General features: G+C 40.4%; 1 protein-coding gene across 9 annotated transcripts in view; it reads left to right on the top strand.

The window, feature by feature from the left end:
- The window catches only part of PEAK1 (pseudopodium enriched atypical kinase 1), a 120367-nt gene that overhangs the window by 45608 nt on the left and 47751 nt on the right, over nucleotides 1-27008 (top strand). For all 9 annotated transcript variants that reach the window (XM_026068311.1, XM_026068314.1, XM_026068315.1 and 6 more), the window contains one exon: nucleotides 1533-1699. The gene's annotated coding sequence lies outside the window, so the exon portion shown is untranslated. The remainder of the gene's footprint in view (nucleotides 1-1532; nucleotides 1700-27008) is intronic.

Here is a 27008-nt window from a genome sequence, read left to right on the forward strand (position 1 = left end):
GTCAGTCCTGACCTGCTGCTCTTCAGTCTGTGTATGCTCGTCAGACTGTAATTTCTTTCTGACATAGAAGCAGTAAAACGCTTTGTTCCCTGTTACCTAGGACTTTAATAAAATTTCTTCAGACATTTGTGTTAACTTTCTTTCCTCCAATTTTGTCATCCACAAATATGTTCATACTTGAAGTCGCAGTAGCAGAATGCCAAACAAAAGGAGGAAAAACCAAACAAAACACTAGACAGTAATGTTTCATCAAGTAACTGGTTGAAAGACCTCCAGGAATTTTGGAGGCAGAGTCTGGACACTGTCTGAAAACTGACAAATGCTGCTTCTGTATTAGGAGATGAGAAAACCTATAAATGTCTGTAAGAGTTCAGTTATCCTGGATTAAGGAAAAGGTTATTTATTCAAGTTACCTTTATTGGAATGAGGGTCTAGCCACCATAAAGTGCTTATATGCCAACATAGTTAACATAAAACCACATGCTTTTGTTCTCTTAAAACGTAATRTATCTAGTTAGTTTTCTTCATTTTTCTCTTAGTTCATTCTTTGTATTTTGTTTAGGAAGTTGTAGTTAGAATTAAGAAAAGTTTTAAGGTCACCTATTAAGCAAAGACCTCAATTATACCAGCTAGATTTTGCAGTCCTTTATTCAGCATGTGCGCTCTGCTCTGACCCCTGGTTTTGTTGCAAAGCTAAGACTTGTAGTACTGGGTTACACTGTGGCTGTATAGCAGATAATATTAAGCATACTACTGCAGTCTCCTTTTCTGGGGTTCAGAAAAGAAAACTGTTTGCTAAAGTGGAGAAAAGAGTCTAATATGCCACCTGTGCAGTCCGAATCCCAGAATTCAGATGTGGATATTCCAAATTAAAAAGTGCTATCAACTGTTAGAAAATTTAAGAAAGGCTTGAAAACAGTAGAGGGTGAAGATGGCGTCTCCTTATCTCCTTCTCAGCTAAATACTGTATTGAACAGTTGTCATCTTAGTAACACTCATGGATTGTGGCATGGTACTTAGCTAAAAGCACTCCCCACCTTCTTCCCCGACACGATTCTTTTTTTTGAGAGAATGGCCTTGGACATCATGTTTGACAACTTTAAAACTCTAGTTACAAAGCAAAAAGCTAATTTTAGTAAATATATATATTTCAAGACCAAGCGTTCCAGCTATGTTCATGTTTGTAGTTTTTAGGATTGAAATGTTAAATAAAATAATGATCTCGGTTTTCTGGTAAAAGAAATGCTTACGCACATTTAAATAGACGGTAGAGGGGCATGCTGAGGACTTGTAGAAAACTGTAAAGCAGTAGTTGTGCCGAAAATCTCTGTGTTGTACTTGTATAAATCTATCTGAAATCTGTTCAGATTTTCTACCTCACAAAGAGTAGTAGATTCCAAATAGGATTTGGCAGAGGTCTCTAGGTGACTTTTGCAGCATTTAAGAGATCCAGGGGGCATTACAGAAGGAAAATGAACAATAAACCATATTTGAAATTTGTTTGAAATGACATCATCATCTTTCTTTTGCAGAAAATGTTGCTGTCCTGATCTGTAGCCATGAAGAGAAGGCGGTGAAGCAAGTCCATCTGGAGAAATCGGAAGTTCTTGGAAGTTTCAAAGGGGCTTAGTGCCAGCTGCTGCAAAAGGTTTTGCAAAGCCAACCCAGATGAATAGATGAAATGCCTCAAACTTAAGTGGTAACTAATTTTTTTGATATCTATTTATTTCCCTAGTACAGCTTCCTTAGATAACTTGTATGGATTATAGAGGATTTTGTTCTTATACTACCAGAATTTAAATAGAGTAATTTTACAAGAGCTAAACATTGGATGAATCTGTAATTCTGTGAGTTTCATTTATTAGCAAGCAGCTGGAATTTTAGACTTTTAATATCTGATGGTTTACGTTGTAGTTTAGAGAAATTTCTTCCTGAGGGTTCTTCCTATCTCTTCATGGTTGAAAAATGAGGTTCAATTTTGTTACTGCTGTGTTAGTGAATGTCTTTCTACCAAATGCCTAGCAAAACTACAATTCGGAATAAGATGTAGAAGCATCTCTATATCTGTTTTTAGTTACATGGCAAATAACTTGTGCAACTTCTGAAACATAACAAGAGTCACATTTCTCTAGTGCTCTATGAAGACTGTTTTTGTGCTAAAAATCAACAAACCATTTCCTCTAAAAAAACTCTTCCCTTTCCCCATTTTATTCTTCTCTTCTTTGCTGCTCTTACTTGCTCTTCCTATTCTCTTCCCTTTCTCACTGATTCATGGTTGAGTGTGAAACATCCAAAATACATCTAGGTTATACTGGAGACCTGTACAATGTCTTCATCATGACAATGTGCTACTCAGAAGTACAAAAATGGGATACTTCAAAGGTGGAGTAGAAAGACCCTAGCTTCTCCATGCTTTTAGTTATGATGAAATTGTTTTAGACATTTCAATACGCAAAAAATACTTTCTGTTCTTAAAAGCTTGTGATATCTGACTTTTCTGTTGCTGACTGACCATTAGCTGTCCATGATTATATTAGCTGCTTACTCRTGATAATGTAAAATGTAAATACATGACTGAAGTAAGAACCTGCAGCACACTGAATGCCACAGTATGCTGACAAAATCTCTCAAGGACACGAGCACAGCGTGAGAACTAACTGTCCACATCTCTAGTGTGTTTCACCCTGGGCTACCTTGTTAATGCATCTTTTATTGATAGTCATCGAACAGCTCTCAAGCTGTAGTGACTGTGCCTTTGTAAAAATGGGTGGAGTTTAACCAATGACTGAAAATAAAAGGCTTACATATATATAAAAAAAAAATTACCTCACCTTTAGTACTTCAAGAAAATGTTTTGCTGTCTTTGGAGAGACGAGAGTAATGGACTTGTATATATATGCAGTTCTCAAAGCTGCACTGAGCCTTGTGTAGAATGGAATTTCCATTAGTTTGGTTATGCTAATGGAAACCAATCATACAGCTGAGTATATCAAAAATGACATATCTCCATGTGGCTTTCATTTGGCATGAATCAACGAAGAAGGAATCTGTATGTGTGTGGGGGTATACATATGAATATCTATACCTATATGTTGCCAGAATTTCAAAAGTTTTAAGAATGTGAATTTTCAAGATTTTGTAAAGGTTCCTTCTTACACTCCTCTGCTGTATTTGAGAGAGAGGGGGAGAAGGAGGGAGGGAGGAGGAGAAGGGAAGGAGGGCAGGTCTAGTAATATTCTTACTGTGGTTTCAGTAGACAAACGAGGACGGCATTTCTGAACCTTACGAGTATTTGGACTGGGCAGGGGAGAAAACTATAAGGTATTTAGTCCACACATTATGATATAGACTGCATTAACACTTCAGCGAATAACTGTTAGTGCTGCTCAAGGATAATTCTTTCATGGTTTCTATGAGGGTTAAAGTTTTAGAAAAGGTTCAGCATTAGCATAACAGTTCCTATTTGAAATCCACATTAAGGCTCCTTATTTGGCTGATGCCTTGTTTGGGCAGTGGTTTCCCACCTTTAAAGGTTCTTTGGCTTAGAGGTGGTTGTATTTTTTATTTATTTCTCATATTGTGCTGGAGGAGAAGGGAGGGCTCACAGATTTCATTCGTCTGCAGTGGTGACAAATGCAGCTCAGAAAGGAATTCTAAGCAAAATGTCTTTCTTTCGAGTCTGTTTCCTATGCTCTTTTTAATGTTCTTTCTCTGTTCCTCTCTTCTGTGGTCCATTCTCTTTGACTGCGCATGTATTTCCAGACCTCTGATTTATTGACATGTCTAATGAGAACAAGAGGAAGAGACAGTTTCAGTTTCTGTGCCTTTATTTTGCCGTAGCTGTGAAACTGGGGCACTTCAGTGTGCTTTCAGATTTCTAGAAGACACTTGAAAGCCCACAGATATGGGCAGGACAAGTTAAAAAGCAATACTAATCACAAGCTCTCACTCACCAAGGAAAACGTACCATCTTGGCATGTCTTATTCAGCAAGTTAGGTGAAGATGTAAGTAGCTTACAACTGCCATCATTTCAGAGTAAAACTCATAGCAAATTGAAAGGAGATCTTCTGTTTGTCACCGTGTACGTTGTTGCCTGGCAGAAAAGCCACCTTTTCTTTATGCATCCAGCATTTGTCAACGCAGCACTAGCTGTAATTGTATTAGGGCTAAAGGCTTCAGCTGAGGAAATAGTTTCCCATACTTGTTTCTGTGTTCAGATTATCATTATTTAGCTGATGAAAGTGAATATTGACGGTGCTGGAGCAGGAACAACGATGCTGTGGGATAGGCGCCTCTGGCACAGGGAGATCCGAGGCAGCTGAACATCAAGAGGTTCGTTCAGTTTGAGGAAGCGCTGGATGAGCTGCGTGGGAGGAGGCCTGGGAAGAGGCCGGGGTTGCCGTTGGGGCAGGTCTCCTTGCCGGCGGAGATGCTGGCCGAGGTGGAAGCAAGCGAGGCTGCCACGTGAAGCGATCCTTCCTCTGGCTGAGAACAGCTGGAGGATGTTGCATGGGAGGGTGCTCTTGGCTCGGGACCTCGCCTGGGAGGGAGCGCGCTCAGCCTGAGAACACATTTTTTCCACTTGACTCACTGAGTGAAATCTAAATGAGCGATAAAATTTCTAAAATTAATGTTGAATTGGTTAGGATAATATAAAGTAGATTTATCATCAGGAAGGAAGAGCAGAATAAAGGGAAAGAATCTGTGCGGAGGAAATCGCCACCTTGGCAAAACAAAGGAAGGCAGCGAGCGGCCCAGCACCCCTGCGCTCGGCAGGCTGCTCCCTTCTCCAGCYGCGCAGTTATTCGCCATTGGAGGGAAATTTTCTGAAAGCGTTAGCAACCTCCTTTCCCACATGCAGTATGCACATGCATTTTTGTCCGGGGGTGCTTTCCATGGAGAAGATATTATACTAGGCGCATGTTTGCGTAGGTTAAGTTTTCGTATAGGATGCTGCCGTACGCGTATGTGAAAGGAAGCAGCCCCCTGATTGCTACAGAACTGCTTTTTCCCCGGGAACAAGCCCGGCCTTTGTTTCCTCTCTTTGACTTGGCACATAGAGCAAGGACGGAACATAAAATACTGGCACCGAAGCAGAGTCTGATACGATTGCTTTATGCTATAGATATAGTTAAGTACCTGTGTAAGAGGAGGAGGAGCTACTGGCTTTAAATGTATTTTTAAGATGATAATCATAAAAATATTCCTTTAATGATTTTACATTTGTATAGTGTATTTCCTTTATGCATTCCTGAAGAACTTACTAAACTTCAACTGTACAGTTAATTATTTTGTACTGTTGTTTGAAAAAGCGTTCACTGCACAGACACTCATAATAATATTGAGTATCCCCTGGTGTAATTCAGAGAAATAATTACAAGAAAATACATTTTGGACTGTGTGGAAGACAAACTGTGTTCTGTGTGTTTCTTGCCCAAAATAGGTGAGCTGCGTTCATTCTTAGTGTATTAAGAATCAGAGAATTACCTATTGCTATACCAAGAAAAGATAGGTTAACATTTTAACATCAATTACGTGTAAACAAAACAAAGATTTTTAGCTCAATCTCAGAAGTGGATGTTAAATTCAGGATGGATTTGGGTTTGGGGTTGTGTTTTTGCAAAAAGACTGTTCTTTCCCTTAGACCTAGCTTGCTAGTTTTTCAGGTCCAGCTAGGCCCTTTCAGTTGAGRTTTAAATGACTGAAGATGGTGATTCAAAATGGAAACATTGACAGATTAAGCTACAATAAAATAGAAATATTTATTAAAAACTCCTAAAAGCAATTTCTTTCCAACAGGCAAAGTTAATTTTTCACTAGCTTGCTTTACAGTCTCCATTTTCATTTATGAAATGTGTCCGATCACAGGTATGTTATCAATACCGCCCTTGTCAGTTCATCTGATAAAAGGATAGTGATGCTTGTGTGTGTTAAATTCACAGTGGTGATGACTGTCCCTGGCAACTTCAAAATAAGCAGGAGAGGCAAAATGGAAAAATCGTCTCATGAGCTTTGTGAAGTTCCAGACGAGGACTGCTCTTCCTTTTGAACAGGCTCCTGTATTCTACATCACCGTTACTGGGCTGCTCAATATCAGATCTTGTGGCTTTTTTTGCGATGGGACAGTGGATTGCCTGTTCTGGGAGCAGTGAATTTTCAGTGACTGGGAGATAAGAGGTCTTGCTTAAAGGGAGGTCTTCAATTTTCATTTGCTCTGTATTCTTAACAAATTCACCTCCCTTAATTTCCATCATATGAAACTAGTATATTTTATTTTGTCATTTCATTCATTAACTGTTTGCCTGGTGACTATTAGACTGTGTTTTTCATGCTAAGTCCTTCCACTCTTCTCCGGCTTCCTATTATATGATGTGGTAGTGGCAAGAAATGCTTTCCTGTTCCAAAGAACAAGTTCAACAAGTATTTCAGATTCTGCTAATTAAGAGAATGACTGACTTCTCGGGTTGAAAAAGGTATGCTTCACCTTTGCATCTACTGCAAGCAAGAATCCTTTTGTATAAATAAAAATTTTCTTATTAGATTGGGGAAAGATTGTATATACAGTTGCCATAATTTTTTTTTCTTTTTTGGGGGGGGKGTGTGTGTGTGTGTGCTGACCAGATACTTGGAGTTAAAGCCTATAGTATTGGTGCTGGGTTTTGACACAATCTGTAAATCAGAGAAGTTCTGCTAACTCTGCATTTTCCCAAGTACGAAACGGCAGTTATGTAAATATACTCCTGGTGGTACTCGCTTGCTAATCTGAGGAGCAGAACGAGGGAATGAGCGAACAGAAAGCAACCACATCTAAAAATATACCTGAGAAACAGAAATCGGGTAGAAATGCTGCACGGCTATGTGCAGACAGGTTGTCTTCACTTTTTACGGTGCAGCCGTTTCCCTAATGCGGTTACGCGGGGATGTATTTGAAGCTCTGGAAGCGCTTAGCGTTTTGCCCAGTGCAGGTGGTCGAGCCGGAGCGAGGTTCAGATTTTGCCGGGGCGCGCTCCACCCTCGCCACCCTGCGAGGTGGAACTCGGCCCYGCGTCGGACGGCGCGTAAGCCCCGCTCGTCTGCTCTGCTCCGCCGCCGCGGCCCCGTGCGGTGAGCCGTGCCTGTCTAGAAAACTGCTGCCTTGCTGTGAAGGTAGAATCGGCTTCTGTTCTCCTGCCTTTTAGGACACAATAATAGAAACCCTGGAGGCTTCTGCGCCTCGAAGGGTTTCCTTAGTGATTGCTGCACAGTGCAGCTCTTCCTTTGGAACGCGAATTTCCTTAACTCTTTCTGTCTCGCGCTCTGAAAATGCTTTCAGGAACAATTACAGCCAATGATGCATAACAGCCTAATCATCGCTATCTTAAATAAGAACATTTGCACATGCGTATTTTAAGCAGAAATGCTTCTTAAACAAATAGGTAGGGGTTTAATCTAGTTGAAAATCATTCCAGAAATACCTGGCTTGCTTTCTCTTTCAGCAGCGTGTTGTATATCATTTCTGATCTGAGAGTTAATCTATGTTTTGCACAGCTTTCATTTTTAATCAATAGCTTTCCATTTCTGGTAGTAAAAATTCTGTATGTTCTTCAGAGAGAAACTGTGGGTTATAGTTTAACTTGAACTGCTGTGGTTGATGCTTTGTGGTATGAGTTATCATGGCATTCAGAAAATATTTAACAAAATTCATACTTTTCCTGCTGAAGGACTATGTTAGGCTGTGTGTAAACATAATTGGAATTGTTTGTTTTTCAATGCTAGATAAGGTGTGAGGATAAATTTAAAAAATAAGAATACCTATTCTAAATTCTTCAAATTCTTACTTCCTCACCCAGACTGTTTTAAAACATGACAAATATGCAGCTGAGATGCATGACGTTATTCTTCTTTATAGTCCTACCCGAGATCTAGCAATTATTGATTAGTTATATGCTTCCCACTGCACTGTTGTTTTACCAGCTGCTTCTACTGCGTACTGCTGTCCCAAGTTTTTACCATCATTTCTACAGGTTAAAATACTTCAATTTTTCACAATAGATTTCTTGAGTTAGAGATTAGAAATAAAGGTTTCAGGAGCTACCACTCAATAAAAAGCACTGACAGAATGCTTCCCCTCGATCAGTACAGCACTAATTCACTATGCAAGGAGAAACGGTAGTCAGAGGGAATGAATCTTTCTAAAAATTCATGTTTCTGGGGAGAGGACAGCTGAAAATAGAACTGGGGAAGGCCACTCTATCTTGTTAGTACCRTCTTCCTCTTTCAGTTTTCAGTGTTTTGCTGCAAATACAATTCCAATGCCTAAGTTCAAAAAGGTGTTTGACCGCAAGCAGAAGGGCTGTGCTACCACTTTTTGCCTTCCAAGCATTTCAGATTTCTTAAGCGCTCTCTCTGCCATCTTATTTTTATAATAGTTTCAGTATATAGAGTGACAGTTAAATCAATGTTTTTGACTTTCAGCATAGTACTATTTGGTTTCAACCTGTACATAAAGCTTCCTTAGGAAGAAACACAAAAACATTAATTTAAAGCTGGCATACTGTGAGAAATAAGCATGTATTACTACAACAATACCTACTTGAATATTTTGGTTTGTATTCTATCAAATCATTATTGTGACTTCATTGTATATAAATTTGAGCAGTTAGACTGGATGAATTCACAGATATTAGAGACATGAAATTAATCATGAATTTATTAGTTTAGCCTTATTAATGCAGAAGATTTTTTTTTCTGCAGCTACAGCTAAAGAAAGTAGCACCAAACCCATAGAATAAAAAATAATCCTTGCCTAATCATACGTATGTGTGTCACTGATTCATTTTAAAGTCTTTAACCGAAAATATCCATTAGGCATGATTTCAGTGATGGATACAAAAATTAACCTTGAATATCTGGATGGTAGTGGCGTACTTGGGGCTGGTGTTAGTCAGTATTTGGTTAATTATCAAAGTATCACTGCAAGGAGAGCAGACTCCAGCTGGCTGTAATTAGGGCTGGATTGTTCCATGCCTTCAAGACAATTTTTATATTCATGGGATCCACAGCTTTCTCTTGTCCTCATTTCCTGAAACAGAAAAACACTCCTATCACAAAGAATTAAAGGGGGCAAATGATGAAAGAGAGACTGTATGGGTAACTTATTAACATCCCTAGAGCTCTCCCTGGGAAATATGCATCATAAGTCTCAAAAACAGGAGTCTCAGCCAAAAAATATTACTTCAATTCATGAGAAGCAAAGGTGGATCTTTAGGAAGCACAGTGGGTTCTATAAAATCTGAAATCTGTGCTCTGTAAATCTTGGTCTTAATGAGAGACCACCAGCCTGTGCGGGAAGACACTTGGATGGCAAATCAAGAGTACAAGTGACATATAACAGTCAATGACGATTCAGTAGTTCAGTAGCTATGGGATACAACACCAGAAGTGCAATATATCATATCCAGTTTGCTGAAGTAACTCTGCCTTTTTTGTCTCCTTGCTGCTGGATTGCTAGCGCCGCAGTGCATTTGCTTCACAGATGCCCTCGCTTCAGCAGCACAGCTCAGCTTGCTGTCGGTGTTCAGGACGCGGGTCACCCCGACCTGGGCTCTGTGCAGCCTCCGCTCTTTGCAGCCTTTATTTCCACTCTCAATAAAGACTAGCAAGTTTTCAAATTATTACTCTCTTGCAATCAAATCTGTTATCTTTGGGGAAGAAAGAGCCTTTTGCTTAATTTGTGTATTAGCTTATACGTTGGTATTTCTGTGGTATCTGATGTGGGAGATACATGCCCCAAACTGTAAAAGAAATAAGGCAATTAACAGGATTATTTTAAGAGCATGTGTAAATAGGTAACACCAGTCCATAGCCCCAGGTGAAGTGCACCAGTCTGTACCTTTAGAACAGAATAAAACATCATGTTTTCTGTGATTTACCCAAACTACTCACAGTTCTCAAGGAAAACATTTGGCACTGGGGAAATCTCTTGGACCTAAGAGCAGTGCTAATGTGGCCTTGCAGCAGAGGTTGTGGCAGACTGCTCCAGCCGTTTTAAATCACTGAAGTATTCTTTTGAAGAGATACTTAAGCAGAATTGAAGATTTTTATGCAACTAGAGTAGGTCAATTTGACCCCAAGAGCTTCAGAACAATATCGGTCTTACCGTGATGTCCACATAAAACTGCCGTTGCTCATCTGCTGAGATCGCTGCTGACCGCTGTTTCTCGGGKTGCAGAGGGCACTATAACTACAGCAGCCGCCCCGCTGCCGCTCCAAGCCGTGCAGTGTTGTCCCCTCTAGCGTTGAAGATCTGATGCTGATAGCTCCTCTGTGGGAGCCCGTTCAGTTTGGCAACCTAGCAGAAAACTGCTCGTCATCCCCCATCCACAGGTTAATTTGCTGTCAGTTTAGGAAGCGGAGGTGACTCCGGGCTGTTCTGTAGCCACTACAAGAGAAGTGGTGGCAGTACGTGAAGTGAGCATCTTCAGATTATTTTAGTTTACAAAGGTCTTATAAGCAAAAGGGCCTAAAGGAGGTTAACTTATTATTGCTAAACAAAAAAAATAACTGACAGAGGAAGATGTGCAAGTTAAATTCCTCCTCCTTTGTTTATTAAATGCAAATTAAATATTTTCATAGGTAGTAATAGTCACACCTTCCTTTTACTGATTACCTTCATACCTGTGTGTATTCCCCTCTCAGATTCGGGTCTGTTCAGACATGCAGCTCCAGCAGTGGCTGTGCAAATGTGAGCTGCATTTAGAAAATGTTTTTGCAATATGGTCACATAACTGTTATTACTTGCTCAACCTTCTGCATGTGAACAATCGTTCTTCAGTGCCATCGCACTATTCACTAGGCAAACATGGTAATTTGTGCATAAGTGCATTTTTAGAGTTGCAAGTCTGAAGTGCAGAACATAAACACAAGATAAATTTTATTTTGTGCACTGAAATTAACTTTTTCAATTTTCTTCTGTGTACTTAATTACATTCTTAGCAGAGCATTAATATAGGTTTTGCTATTTAGACAAGAATGTCTTGTTTACTGAACTGCTGCTATGAAAGTTTATATTCTCTAAGCAAAGAATTTATAATCTCAGATTCTGTTTATTGACTGAAAATAAGTTTCTTAATCCTCAGAGTATTTAGATAATTTCTTTGAAACTATACTATGATGACTTTGGAAAAGCAGCTGAACAGATACGTAACTGATATCCAAATCTGTGCATACATCTTATATAGCCACAACGGTTTCAGCTCTAGCCGTACAGCTTTGCATAGTTTTCACTAGTAAATCACACTGCAGAATCAGTTCTGGGTGGTTTGATGTGACAACTAGGTCAATCTAGTAACTAGCTGTGATAAGAGGGTTGATCAAGTATCCTCTTCTCCCTCATTCCCAAAGGCAAACACTTCTTCTTCCCTTTGGCCTAGTCTAGCACATGACCACAGGAGGTGGTAAGCTCCTCTGGGGGTTGGAGGGGAGAGAAAATGTAATTTAATTCCTTCCCTCCCCGCCATAAATCCTGTTTCTTCCATTTTAGTTCCCTGTAGGAGAACTTGCTGCAGGGTCCCATAGGCACCAATACTGGATGCGCAACCAAGTGGTGGTTTGTAACATCAAACACAAAATCTGTGGGACCATAACAGGCTTTATAGACCACATATCTGCAGCCTTCATTTAGTATCTTTCAATTTCTGTGTTTTTTCAGCAATCTAAAGATGATATGTTTTCCAAACACGTTAAAAGAGAACTCAGTTATCATGGCAAGGTGTTGCAGGTACAACTTGCAACAAAACCCAGGAGTTCTTCAAAACTTCACCCCTAGTTTGTGTTGTGGTGCAGGAGGTAACGAATCCTACAAGGGCCGTGCTTTTCCAGCGGCCTCGCTGCCTTCGGACCTTAAAGCACGCATCTTGCAGTTTGTGTTACAAAGATGCAAGTCGCTTTTGGCGCGAGGGGTAGCCTTCTGTAGTTGTTCAGAGTTGAATGCCGACCTGCAATAACTGCTAAACCTCTTTCTGCAGTGGCAGACCACAGCAGAAATGGCTTTCGTGTCGAAACCTGGTTGGAGCCTTCTGTAACATTTAATGGTTCATTTTAACAGTCACCTGAAAAAGCCTGGCATGTTATTATCTGAGACTTTATTGCAGTTGTTGTTTCTTATTTAAATGTCCTATCTCACTTGAGATTTAATGTAATTAAAACCAACCCGTGGAAAAATGTTCTTCTATTATGTGCTAGCTATTGTTGTTCCAGTCAAAATGGTAAAGCAAATCAAACAGGATATAATGAAAATGACAAAAAAACATTTGCAAAAGGCAGTTTTCCTGGGGGAAGTAAAAGGCATCAATGTGCTTCTGGTTTTGCTTTGCATTTCTAAACTGGTTTTTGTCTGAAATAACTCCTCTGAGGTTTGTCTCTGCACCTGAGAGCAGAATCCGGTACATCTGCGAGCGGTCGGACTGGGCTGATATCAAAGGGACCTGGAAGTACCACAGCAGGAAGCCTTTTTTTCCTGTTACAATAATGTTGCTCTACCACCTTGTTCAGCCGGCGTGAGGTCCGCCTGTCAACCGAGGCGCGTGTGAAGGAGTAGGTCTAAGTTAAGCATCTCCGTAGACTTTCCTGTAGCTGGCATCTCGAACAGGGAGGCAGGTCCAGAGTGGAACATCTGAAAAATACAATCAATACGCAAAGCTACGGTGTAGCAGTATGCACTTGTACAAAAAGTGCAGCCCCTGGTTTTCAGAACTGAATGTCAGAGGGGAAGAGTCAGTCTTCTCGGTCTGGCGCGGAGGCTGAGCTGTTCCCGCACTGCCGTCTCGCTGTTCCTTACGTGGTTTCTGAGGAGTTCAGCTGTTACTGCTCTACATCTTTTAGCTTCTGTGTTAGGTTTATCATTTTAGTTAAAGCTGTTTTGCAGTATCTTTTCTCTTTTGTGAACAAGCTTTCCTATCATTAGCATGTATTACAGTAATCTATATTAGTTCCCAATGGTAGTGACAGACTTTAAGTTACGGAGGCTTAATCAACAGCAATCAAGAGACTGCATGCCATCGGATAGGGCTAGAAATGTAATGCTTCCAAGGGGCGACGGCAGGATTTAAAGGCTTGCTATTTTAGCCCGCAGCAGCTGTGCACTGATGGATTGAGTTTCGGCGTTGCACAATGCCTCGCCAGTGCAAGAGCGGTCGGGTTTATTTCTGTTATCGTGACGTTCGCTTCATTTTTGACAAGGGGGTTTGAGAGATGCAGAGAGGTACAAACAACTAAGTCTGTCTTCATACAAATGTTCTCAGAAGTAACAGATCACTCTCTTGGAGTTTTTTATTTTTAAAAAAATTGATGGCATAGAAATTCAAATTTAAAGATCATTAGTTTAGTACTTGCAAACTATTTTGAACTTCAAATGTAATTAAAAAAAAGGCTATCTGAAAAATGTTCTCCTGTTTGTGAGTTTCTGGCGCTAATGAATTTGCAGAGCCCTCGTGCTCAAATTCCTCTCTGCAGTTGCCTTGAACTGTGGAATTGAGGAAACTGTAATTTCTTCCTCTCTCCTCTCCCCCCCCCCATTCCCTTTTTTGTAAAGAACTGATCAAATGCTTAGAGTACAAATGCTGCGCATGAATATTTATAAGAACTTTTATAGCATTTAACAAGGCAGTGCTTCATGGCTGTCTCTTAGTGAATGCACATAATAAAGTACCCATAATTTCTTTGAAGTTGCACTTGCTCTTTATTAATTTGATCACAGATTGATAGGAGCTGTGGGCTCCTTGGGGCGGTCGGGCAGCAGTTGTTGGAGATGACAAAATAGAGATCAGTGCTGTGTTCCCTACTTTTCTGTTACAACACTTATGTTTAACACTTAATAAGAATACATTTTTCATGCAACATTTACATTTAAGTCACAGAAAATTACTAGATAGGAATCTTCTAGCTGCATTGCATAAATACCTGATACCCTGCATTTATACCTTGACCCTGCAAGAAATAGTGTTAAATGCCTTCTGCTTGAAATACTAACACTGTGTTGAGCAACTGAATAGCCCTAGAGCACACTGTGCAAACCACTTGGACCCTCTTATTAATGCAAAAATATGTTTTAGTCTTCACTTTGACTGTGCATTATCACTCGGGAACACTGCATCCTGTGAATGCCTAATTGTGTATAAAATGCAGAAAGTGTAATGCATCCATTTCTAAAAAGCAAATGGAAACTAGCATCTGTTAATAGCAGTGTTTATTCACTTGACATCCATTAAGAATTTGRATCAGATTTAGCATTTGAGCATCTAAGGTGGATGAGAAAGAAGAAAGATTGTAGAAGTAGGATAATAGAAGGGGACAGAAGAGAATACAGTTTGCCCATTATCAAAGCTGAAGAGACTTTTAGAACTGGGTTTAGAAGCTCCTTGCTCACGATATTATGACCTTGCCTCTCCTCCACTTAAAAAAAATAAGAATAAACTTAGGGCATGTGCTCTCACATTGCTCTATTTATTGAAGATTTACAGTGTTTGAGCTGAATTTAATTTTGTGTTGGAAATTATTTAATGGCACTTTGTAAATGATGTGTAGGTCTACATGAATGCATGCATTTCAGTAAATACTATAGAAAAAGAACCTTCTACAGTCACCCCGAGCACCAGGATGGCTAGAGCAGAGAGCCGGGGCTGCGGACAGCGCCCTTCTTGCAACATGGTGTCGTGGTAAAATAGTGCAGCAGCTGGGAGCCGGTCTGATTTTAACATCCTTACGGCAGACCCACTGCTCCGGCAGCAGCGGTAACCGTCCCTAAACCCGTTCTTGTAGACAAAGCCATGTAATCTCGCGTGGAGGCAACTACAGTAGGTATCCAGATGTGTGCAGCTGGATTTGAGTGTATTGTTGCTAGCTGTGTTCTAATAGACCGCTTCTATAACAACATGTTTCAAGCAGCTAGTGGATTTATATCTTTCATTGGAATAAGCTGGTTGTCTAAAATAATTTTCCATGGATTCATTGCTAGCATAGATTTTTAGTATATCGTGTCTTCTCGGTCTTGAGTCCTCTTTCATCTGGTCACACTTATTTTAGCTTTCTGCCTGTGATGTATACATTTTCTGTATTAATTTCAGGATCTCAGAAACATACCAAAGTGTTTCATAACTGTAATTTCTTCCATTTTATATACGTGTGTGTGTATTATATATAAAAAATACATGCAATAGATCCTTCTCAACTACTACAGTATACAAACCATATATATAATACATGTGGCTTTTTAAAGAAGGCACTAATTAAGTGACTTTCAGTTCCTAAACTACTACTATTCTTAATTATTCTTTATTTTAGGTAGTGGTTAAGGGAGTGGTAATCTCTTCCCAAATTTTTGGGGTACAGTAATTTTTAGAATCACTTTCATGATTTGAAAAGGTGAACCGAAAGAGACAAAAACAGTAAGCAGTTTACCTTTCAATTAAACTTCTATACTTGCTCTATTACAGTTATCCCTTAATACTACAACAATTGTGCTAAATGAAAATAATCATTTTCTGTTGTGCTTTAGCTCAGTTTGCCAAGCTGTTAAGCCACTGATATTTGAGCCACCTGATGCACAACCTTTGAAAACATAAGATTCACAACTTAGTTACCAGTTTAAGAAAAACAGGTACTCACCTAGGTTCTGTTATGAGTGTGTTTAATAGTAGTAGTAATGCTAAAACTTGGTGTAATAATCCAATGCCTTCATCTACAAGAAAACAAAGGAAATGTGTCCAAATTCTAGTGGGATAACGTATCAAATCCATCCAAACAGCCTAAAAAATGTCAATCTTATTCACAATAATTACAAGGGTTTTTGAAACACATTCTTCAAAGGGTACTGTCTTGGAAAACTGAACTTTAAAAAAAAATCAGATGAGTTTCTAAATCAGTTTGGCAGTTCCTCCTAACTTCTCTTTTTAAATATTATTTTTAAACTGTAAAAATAAAGTGCGTGCCAGGAAATGAAAGGGCATACCAAGCAGTGAGATCCCAGGAACCTTTTGGGATTTTGATTTGTCTATTGATCATGACACATTAAGGGTTCACAGAGACCTGAGGCAGAATTTATTTGATTATTTTTACGTAGCCTCAAACTAGTTCTTCCATCATACCCTGGAAAATAAACCCTTGCTGAACGAGTTAGCTTGCTAGAACTTCATGTCTTACCTACAACTAGTTACTACAAAACTGGTCCACTTCTAAAATGGATTGCATTGGGCAATACAGGGAATCTCTCTTTTCCTCCTCTTTTTTCATTCCTTAGCACAACACTGCAGACATTAACGGTGATGCTACCTAATTCCAGCCAGCAGCCATCTCATTATCTCTGTGAAGTCTCCCTTCTGCTATTTTCCTTTCCAGTTCTTTATTCTTCAGGTTTTAGTGTGTAATCAAGAGTGCCTTAGCTGAAGAGCGAAAACTGGATTTCAGACTGCTGTTACTTGTAAAATGTAATACATCGCCCACACATCCCAAGGCAGTGATTGAAGATCCTCTCTAATTTGTCTTACTTGAGATTTAATAGAAATCATCTGCTCAGTGTTTCAGACTATCTCTGTGCATAACCATTCATCTGGGCTGCTCTGAAAAGAAGAATGTGAAAATAAGACATGGTTAATGTACCAGTCTTTTCTGCCTGGAGAACAAATTTAACATAGGACATCAGAGAGACAGGCCCACAGTCTATCTGCCGACTACACAACGCTCATTAGCGTTGTGAAAGCACGCTTTTGTTAATCATGTTGAATTATATCGGATGGAGAAGAACTGGCTGCCGCAACAGAAGTACGGTACGTCGGTACTGAATTGCATTGGCAAAATGCAGCGGGGTTGGCAGCAGCGGAGCAGCCGGCTAGTGCCCTCGGGAGCATCGCTGCAGTGGCGCAAGCGCGGCGGTGGCACCTGCTTCCCGAAGCCGGCACGGCAGCTCGGAGCCACAGCTAAAACCGACTCAAATGGTCCGTTAAGCGGTGTCTGCTGAACGCTTCGGGATTTGGTAAGGTGGCATCTTGCTGTGGCAGAAGCCAAAGTGAACATAAATAAAAATTGTATATGATGCTGTTCTTTGTCCCAGGTGTACTCTAAGAAATGCTATTACCTTCCATCTTTCTCTTTGCTGTTCTTGGCCCTTCAATGCCATATGAAAGTCAGGATTTAAAAAAAAAGTGTTTTCTGTAGGAAAAATTTTTGTTCTAATAGACATTGTGAGAAAACTATGCAGTGCAGAGCAAATCTACTTCATTGGGAACTGCAGTTATTCAGCATACTTGTCTCAAGCAATGCAGGGGCATTTAAACCTGTGACAAGCAGCTGATGAATGTTCCATTATTGCAGTTTGGCATTTAGGGGTTTTTTACATATTKCATTCTTGCATCCTCACGGAGTTCTGCTGCCTTCCTTGCACTTAGCATATTGCAATTTCTGTCACAAGGCTTTAGAAGCACTATTATGTACTCAGTTTCAAGAAAAGACTTCTAAAAACAGATTGCTTAAAGAAATAAACACTTTCCTGAGTGTAATATGTGAAAAATGTTTTGAGTAAGGGGTATTTAAATCAGCCAAGTCAAGCAGAAGGTGAAGTAAGGAGCAATAAATTGTCCAGTTATGCCAGGAAATATCTGTAAATTTCTGTGAAAGCCTGAAAAACTAACCTGAATTTTTATGCAAATTAGTCAAACTGATTTTTCTGTTGAATAACAGACATGCCTGGTACTATTGCAAAAATTGCAAACTTGCGAACAAAAAGTTTTGTTTTTAAAATGGCTTTAAAAGTAAAACAAATTCATTGGTTTTGCAAAACCTAGTATCCTTTTTTCCTCGTAGCACTTCTAATACTGAAATTATCTCCAAAGTCTTAGTCCAAAGTGATGGATTATACAGATCATCTCAAATGTCAGATAATCTTTATAACTAACCCTATGAGATATAAATGTTCCCGTTTTCCAGGTAAGAAATACCATTACTGACTAATTTGCATAGTGTAAGTAAGCTCCAGCAAGTCCAGAGCGGTTTTTCCACGACCGCCTTGTTTCGCGCAGTCTGTCCTGCGGTTTTCGGAGGGCCCTGCAGCCTCTCGCCCCCCGAGAAGCTCCCCGCAGTTGGAAGCCGGCTGCGCGCGCCACCGCGGGCGCTGCGGTCCCTCCTGTCTGCTCCCACGTCTCTGCTGCTCCCCAGCCCGGGAGCGCGTGGTCCCCTGGGAAGAGGTAGCGCGGTCTGACCCCCGGGGGTTTATAATCGTTGCGCGCGTCCTAGATCGGGCTGGTGTGGGAGGTGGAAGAACAGAGTGGAGAAGAGGAGCAGCCCTTCATCTGCCAGCTAAAAATTGCTCCTGTCCGGCTTGAATACGCCTCCGGGCTGCCGCTTCTGGCCTAGCTCATCCGCCGGCCCAGCCCGGCGCTCGGCCGTTTGCCTAGGTAAGCGCTGCTCTCGTCGCAGGCTGCCGAGGAGAGGAGGGGCGCAGCCGAAGGGGGTTTTCTCTCGCGTCTCCCCAGGCTCAGCCTCCTCGTGGCCTGCTCCGCGCCCCTGCTTGGAGGGTCCTTCTCGCCGCTGGCGATCCGCGGCTCTGCGTTGTTCGATCCCGCTAGTCCGAATACTATTTCACCGCACGTTTCACTTGCGCGCAGTATATCAAACTTCTCGGGTTGTGGGGATCTCGCGTGCGTCATTTGAGAAGCTAATTGGTGTGTACTTGCAAATCACAGTTTATACGTTAGGTGTATTTAATGCTGATGAGACTTTGAGAGTTCTCACAGCTAAATGAATCCAGGTAGCAATGGGCTGGCAATATGGAAAACCCCCGGGAAGCTCTCGCCACCCGGGATCCCCTTCCCATCGTACAGGCGGGAAAAGGGACATCTGCAGGTCTCGGGTCTTTGCAACTTCTGGCACTTCTTTCATATCTACCCATGAACCTGGAGCTCTGGTGCTGAATTTGTAAGTAGAAACTAGAGGTGAGATTTATCTCTGCAAAAAGGCACCAAGAAGCTTATTAGAATAATTTTTAATCCTTACTGAGCAGAACTGGTTTTAGACCAGAAACAACTTCAAAACTTCATAGCATGATAACAGTGCATAGACTCAACCATTGCTCCAGCAACTGCAAATGATACAGCTACCAGAATGAAGCTTGCTTTCTGAAAAAATAATGTATTTTATTTCACTTTTTCCTAGTTTATACTGCTAGATTTTAATTCTGTACAAACATGGGCAAAATCTTCTGTCTATGTATTCAATTTTTTAGATAGTTTTAAATTTCAGTCAGCTATGAATGGACATACTCCATTAACAAGTATACAAAAGGCTAAATTCAGTTCTAAATATAGTATATTTTAATTTAATTTCTAATTTTTTTATCAGTAGTGAAACAAATTGTGAAATTACAGCTAACAGAGATTGGGAGAGCAATAATACAGAAGCAGAAACGCACTGGTTGCAGTGAAAAAGGGCTTGAGCAAATAATCTGTATTTATTATGTACAAGTGTAAACTGGGAATAAGGAGTACAGGCCAGACCTGCCTAATAGGGGACTTTACTGAAAGAATCGAAGAGCTTCAAAAGCTTGTGCGAGTTGTGATTGTGGAACCTGCGTCCCGGTTAAGTCCGGGCTTTGGAGGGCAGCGCGGGGAGTCCTCCCACGGGGCCTCTGCTTCCCACGGGGAAGGGTTTCACCCGCTGCCGTTGTCACCGGCACGAAGCTGCAGGAATGCCGCGGTGTCTCTGGGGAGCAGCGGTTCAAGGGTGCTAATAGCCGTTCACAAAAGTCACTAGTGATTGAAGGTCTGAGAAGCTTGTTTGACAGAGAAGGCTTAAGAGCTCAGTTTTCTCTTTTCTTTTTCTATTAAAAAAGCAAAGGAGAAACTCAATAGTACTTCTTAACTGTTTACGGGGGCAAAAGAAATGAAACAATATTGTGTTGCGTAGCAGTTGCAGTTACAGTAGCAATTCGCCATTTCACTAGCAGTTGGGATCCCTGTGGTTACACTGTATCATTAATTCCCACTGCCACCGTGCATTATTAAGCCAAATTTGAGCCCACAGCCTTTAAATCTGCAGTGCAGATTCTTCCATATAAATCGTAGGGTAAAGTGCTGCCGAGAGATCCCGTAGTCCCCTCCATGGGCCATACTGTGGGAGATGTGGCATGTGTGTCGCCTCTGTGCACAGTGTTTCTGAAACAGTATTTGGAAAGTGCGATGTCAATTCCTGAGCTRTTTTCCTGATTTGATGGGGTATCGATACCGCTTCCAGAGCTGCCTGCAGGGGCTGAGGCCAGGACCTCTGTGTCGCAGTCTGCACCCGAGCGACAGATCTGTAAGCGTGAAATCAGTGCTGGATTCAAACTTGCTGTGTATTTTTTTAGTCCACTAGAAAGGTACAAAAGCCTGTTCTGTATTACTACTTGAAATACTCCATTTGACGGGAACTGTAATACAATAAAGGTCTAGTCTGTCAAATTAGATATCTGGATTCTTCTCCCAGGTATACTTGAACAGTTGCAAACTGTGAAATAAGGGGAGCGTTAGCTACTATTTTACAGCGGCAGCAATGGGGTTGCAGTGCAGAAAAATAATAGGAAGCAGTGGAAAAACTATTGCTATTGCCTTGTAGCCTAATGCCTGTTACTTGAAGAAGAAGTAGGACTTGTCTCTCAGTTTTCGTGGTCCTCATGAGACTAGTTCTTTGCATCCTCACAGCCTAGTTCAAAATGGCACCGGATTGCATATGCCGGGAACAAAACAGGACCCTCCAAGAGGGGCTGATAATAGCAGTCTTTCGTATTTTACGCAGGCTGGTAGTGAGAGACTGTAATTGCCTGGGACTTAGGTGGTTTGTGTGAAATCATTCCTCTATAATGGTGGGCTCATAGACGCCTTGCATGTTAATAACGTAGAAAGTCATGAAACCTTGTCCAAAAAGGGAAAGAATTCAGATGAGCATGACTTTGCTTTTACCTTCTGATCCCTGTCGGTTAGGACTGAGTCGTGTTAGCAGAACAAGATGGGAAATTCATGTTGTGTTTCTTCTGGATAGAAAAAGCTCTGAATCTTTAGGGTGCTGTCAAGTGCGAGCAGCGAATTTATAATTGGCAATCAACTCCTTTTAGGAAAACATTTCTATCTTTAAAAAAGAACTAAAGAAAGAATTTGAGTACAATTTCTGAAAACAAAAATTCTCGACAATTCCCTTTCTCTTCACTGTCTTTGATAAAGCTTGTTTACAGTGCTTCAATTTTGTTGTTTCATACTGTGTCCTCACCCGGTGAATGAGTGCTGGCTAGGTTTCAAGCTTGCGATTCTCAAGTATGATCAGCAGCCTCTTAATTAGTGTCTGAGAGCTCTGACAGCATCTCTGCTCGGAGGCAGCGGGAGCAGCGGGGTGGGGAGCCCGGGCTGCGGGCCTGCCCGGAGCGGGAAGGGGCCGCGGGGCCGGGGGTGCTCGGCACCCTGGCACCCTGCGCGAGCTCTTTGCCGTAGCTTCCTCGGGTTTTCAAGCAGCTGAACTCAGCTAGATATTCCTGCCGCCCACACAGCACGTTGGTCCTTACGGTATGTTTTGCCTGCCTGAAGTTGGCCATTCTCAGAATATGCACTGAGTAATTCCCTCTCTCCCGTCTTTCGGCTTATGATGCTGGAGGGGAGCTTATAGTGGTTCACATGGGTTTACACATACGTCCTTGAAAATAAACAAAGGCCATTTCTCCTCTCAGGAATGAAATTAAGCAAATTAGCTGTAAAAAACACTCCAAATGTAAAGATAAAAGGTAATACAGAGTTTCTATTAAATTTCCTTTCTGATTTTGTTCCTGGCTATATTTAATGATGCTTTTACTGCATACCTCCTCTCTGCATGGATTATTTTTAAGTATGGAATCAGATTTGCTGGACCAAAATAAATTACTGATTTGTTCCTGCCCTATACCATGTCTTTTTTGGTGGCTTAAAAGGATAGTAGCTGGCTGTTAGATGCCCTGTGTTGTGCTGTTAGTCCTTTTCTGTAATCACGGAGGGAYGCAGCCACCTTACAGAGTCGCTCCCAAGGTGCCGGGATCACTGCTGGCTGGTGCACAGGAAGGTTTTTCGGGGGCTGACGATACTGCGAACTCAGGTGTTCTAGCTAGGGAGCACGAAAACCACTGTGTTCTTCATAGTAGTTCACAAAACACTGTTTTAAATGAAGTGAGGTGTTACCTTTCTTGGCTTTTGGTCTGTATTTACATGCTGCTGTTACAAGCATACTGGAATTTTATACTTGATGAATCATTCRTAATGTGTATTTAGGACTGTTATGGTAAATACATTTTGGTACCATCTGGTAAAAACAAGCAGAAAGGTCTACGTTAGCGGAAGCACGGTTTTGTCAGGGCTATGTCGCTCTGGCATCGCTTCTCATACCTCCGACTGGCGTTGCTTTGCGATTTGCCTACCTTTGGGCAGGGGACTGTGCAAAGAGTCCGCAGCAAATCGAATCGTGCTGTTTGGGAGTGGGTTACCCTGGAATGTAAGGGAGGATCAGAAGTCCTAAAGTAAAAGATAAGCGGTCAGAAACAGCACTTGCTCAGCAGAATAAATAAATAAAAACCTTATTTTTATTCAGTATGAATTTGCTAAAAAGAACACAACTGCAGTATCTACTAATTCCTACCCTGAGCAAAATTTCAAACTTCACGGTGCTTTATCCCTGTAGGGTTCTCTTCAGCAGTGGCTTCCCATTTATGGGGATGGATCATAGACAAAGAGGTACCCGAGAATATCTGTTGTAAGGCACAGGGCTTTTTTTCTAATTTCAACATTGGTAAACAATAATGTTTAACCTGCTGCCTTATAGCTGATCACTCATTTCATCACTATAGTTTATGACTGCAGATTAAAATTTATTGCATTCATTATGTCTGGTAAAATAGTTTATTCAGATGTGACATACTAATTAGGAGAGCAGTCTGAGTGAGAATAAGATGCTTGAATTTGCTTTGATGGCCAAGAAATTAGCTGTAGCTAGTTTCTCAAGGTTATCAGAGACCCTCACATTGGAATGTCTTACTTTGATCATAAATGCAAGGAAGAAGTGTGAGTAGCTGGTTACTCTGTAATGGGAAATGAGTTTTTAAAAGATTCTAGTCCTCCTTTCCAACCACTTGCTGCACCACGTAGCAAATGAGGTATATTAGTATGTGTTTTATTTTTATTTATATTTTCCATAATTAGCAATGCATGACTTTTCAAAAGTTAAATTGTTTGCATTAATTTTAGAGAAAAATCCTTTTCATATCAATCCTCTGCCATCTTATTCCAATTTTTCTATCCTGTAGTAGACATTTAAACAGTACTAATCTTCCATAGCATTTTCATATGACTTCCTTACCTTTGCCATTACCACTTTCTTATATATACATTACTGTTGATTTGTGTGGAACCTGACAAGAGACACGCTAGTGTAACATACCCTCGCTTGCCCCAAGTAGTTTGCAGCCTGAGGTCCCAGTTGTCCAACATCATCCATGAGCATGTACTCATTAAAAATGGAAATGACACAGAAACGTTTCCAGGGCGGAGATCTAAGCCTGACATAACCATGGGTGACAAAACAAGGTGGGGGGAGAGAAGAGAAAGGCCCTGCCGCCGAGAGGTAAGGGGTAGCAAGGCTACTTAACCGTTTGGGTAGTTTCAGTATTTTTAGTTTAGTATAGCAACAGAAAGAGCAGGTTCTGATAAAACAGAGGAAACAGAATCGTGTTGTTATTAAAAAGATTCATTTTGAGAAGGGTCTTGCAAGCGGAAGGTTTCTGCAGGTGAAATCCTGGACACCAGAGAGCTGCTGCGCAGAGGCGGCGTGTCGGTAGGGTTGGGAGCGCGCGGGCAAGGGATCTGCAAGAAGCCCCCTGATACTCGGTGGCTCTTCTGCGCAACGGATCTGCTAAAAGGAAGTGGGAGAGCTGGATCTGGGAGCGTGAAGAGCCTCACGACTGATGCACGATTTCATGAACAGATACCTCTCAGAAACGGGAAACGTGCTGAACTGAAACCAGGATGGCTGCGGTCTGGTGCCTTGGCTCCAGAGGTGGCCGTGTGCTTTACACCGTCGAAGTCTCCTAAATGGAGAATAAGGGAATAAGCTGCCACTGAGCAAATTTTCTGCTTAACTCGGTTAGTTAATGCTTGGTTTAAGCACAGAAATTGGACGGTTTAAATTTATCCCACCTAATATAACTGTTGATGTCTCATCATCTGCATAAATGTCTAATCCATTTCTGAATCCAGCTGACCTCTTGGTCTCTTGTGCCAGGAAGCTCTTTTATATGAAATAATTTTCTTTTTACAGATTTAAACAAGCTGCCTCTCAGGTTTGTTGCTCTTGTTTCATGGAAGACTAAATGGGAACACTCAGTCTATCTCCTTTATGTTATTCATCATTTAATGTATTGCAAACATATTTTATTTGTCTCATTTCTGAACTAAGCTATCCTAATCTTTTTAGTTTCAATTAATATGGAAAGTTTTTCATCCCTTAAAATGTTTCTCTGTGCTTTTTTATGCTGTATTTCTTCCTAAGATGTCACAAGTAGAACTGAACACAATATTCAGTAAGTCACATCACTGATTTTCTTACAATGAAAGCATATATTTTGCTGGCTGCCTTGCATATTTTGTTGCACCATTTGCGTGTCCTGCTGTTGCTCGTTTGTGAGAACTTTAAAAAAAAATGAAAGAAAAATGTATTTTGCCCATTATTTCATTAGCTGGTAGGAAAAAGAAGTGCAAGTTTCCTTTACAGAAGTCATAATGAAACACATGTCCCCTAGTTGCTGAACTTGATTTTGATAAGACCCCACATATTTTTGAGTAGCTCAGCCACTTAGTTCTCAAGTTTCTCTACAGTTTGTGGCTTTACACAATCCAGTCCTATCAGCTGTTGCTCTTAATTTATCAGTTATTTTTAATACCTTTTTTTAATAATGGCTGATAGTATTTTAGTTTTACACTTAATTCTCTCAAGTCTTTATTTAGCACCTCTCAAGGATCTTGGGGAGGTGGTTGAGGCTGATGCAGAGTAATCGTTTGGCCTCTCTGCAATATCTTTATCTTACACTAAGGCTGCAATCTGCTAATTCGCTTATAAACTATCTGCTTTTGATACTACCACGTTTTATTTTGTTTGTCTTTGCCTATTTTTTTATCAGATCCTTCATATCCTTTCTAATAATATTTTGTATTTTGCTAGCCACAAGTTACTTTATTAAGCCAAAGATGATGGATATATATTTTTGGAAATAGTGTATTTGGCTATATGAGGGGTTAAGGGTAAAGATTTTTGGAAGTGGAGGTCACAGCAGTCCAAAGAGGAGAATTTGAAGTAAGCTGAAGTTGCAGATCTGATGGATTCAATATTGTGGTAATAATATTCACTGTTTTCATTTTCAAACTGTGCTCAGCAGAAGGATAATCACAAAATATTAGCCGGTTTTATAACTGCAGAAACAGTATCACTGTTCTTCAGGTGTTTCACTGTTGTTGGTTGTGAACGCTTAAATTCTGTGGAGATTTAACAGTCTTGTAAAGTTTATTCTTCTAGATGTTTTCATGTGCTTAAACAACTGGCAAAAGACATAGGGCAGGTTTTCAAGCGTACTGAAACCTTGAGCCTAGGAAACGTAAATCAAAGACAATTAGATTGGTCAAGGTATAGCCATACTGGTGCATTCTCCAAATTCTGTGAAGGGCTTAATTCACAGCATTTTGCTTAAGTGTAAACAGGGTTGAGACAAGCTCAAGTGCACTGAACTTGAGGGATGGGTTTTTTATCATTCAGTTAATGGGCTTCAGTTAGTGGGCTTGCCCTTCATTTGCTGCTGGTTCTTAGAACATTGTACATGTCCTTTTTAGGAAGCAAGGTAAACAAACTATTTATAAGTCTGACTTATCTTATTGGGTCTTTTCTTTTTTTTAAAAAAAAAAAAAGGAAAACTTGTTTTTGTTTAAGTGAAAAGAAATAATATTCCTAAAGAACATGTTCTCCAGCATTGTCTGAGTGATCACTGATCAGTATATGTTTAAGGTATATTAATGCTATGTGATGATTTTGCCAAAAGGAAAATTATATTTTTATGGTTTTCTCCTGTTAAAGAATCTTCTCTTCTTATTGGAAGTCAGAAGAAGTTCATATTCAAATTAATTGTTTGGCTGGTCTGTTGGGCCTCAAAACCAGCTGTGAGAGCTTGTTCTTATTACTGGTTTTTGTCTTCTAAATGTGATGATGAAGGATCCAGTGCAACTACCTGTGCAGATCTGAAGATACTTCTTGCCTCTTCCCTGCTACATGGAATTACCTGTTTGGGTCAGGTAAATTTTAAAGAAATGCCCATTTTCTTCTGGCAGATTAGAGATTGTCTAGCTGTAGGCAGATTTTTGCTTCAGTTTGTTTCTTATTTCTATAGTATTTTTCCTTATGGGTTTTAGAGGGCAAAAACATATTCGACAGTTTCTTTTACTCACTTAGTTTTATGAAATACTAATGTAACTTAAATTCTTTTTAACTGAGAGATAATGTTAAGACAGCAGGGGAGGTTAAAAAAAAGAAATAGTGTAAGGTTGTATTCTTGATTTTTTCAAAATGTCTTGCAGCAAGTTTGCAACTAGTTTTTTTGCAGCATTTTGGTAGTGATTGTGTTCTCCTTTCCATCCATCACAGCCCTCATATTTCAGCATCAGAGTACACTGATGTCCAAAGAGTGGTTCTAAAGTAAGCTGGCAACTTTTTAGTCTGTCATTGCTTCTTCCGCTTAAGGTCTATTAAATTTTCTGCAGAATTTTCATTTTATTGCCACAGACAGTTCGCAGGGCACTCAGAAGTTCTAACTAGAATAAAACAAAAAAACTGTCTGAAAGGAGATAGAACTTTTATTTTCTAACGAAAATTATAAAGCTTAGCATTTATGGAAATTTCCATCTGTGCTTTCTGCCATACTCGCAGTTCTAGCCTTGTTACAATGATCAGATATTTGATG

This window comes from Apteryx rowi, unplaced genomic scaffold (genome assembly GCF_003343035.1).
Source record: "Apteryx rowi isolate R43461 unplaced genomic scaffold, aptRow1 scaffold_27, whole genome shotgun sequence".
NCBI classification, from domain to species: Eukaryota; Metazoa; Chordata; class Aves; order Apterygiformes; family Apterygidae; genus Apteryx; species Apteryx rowi.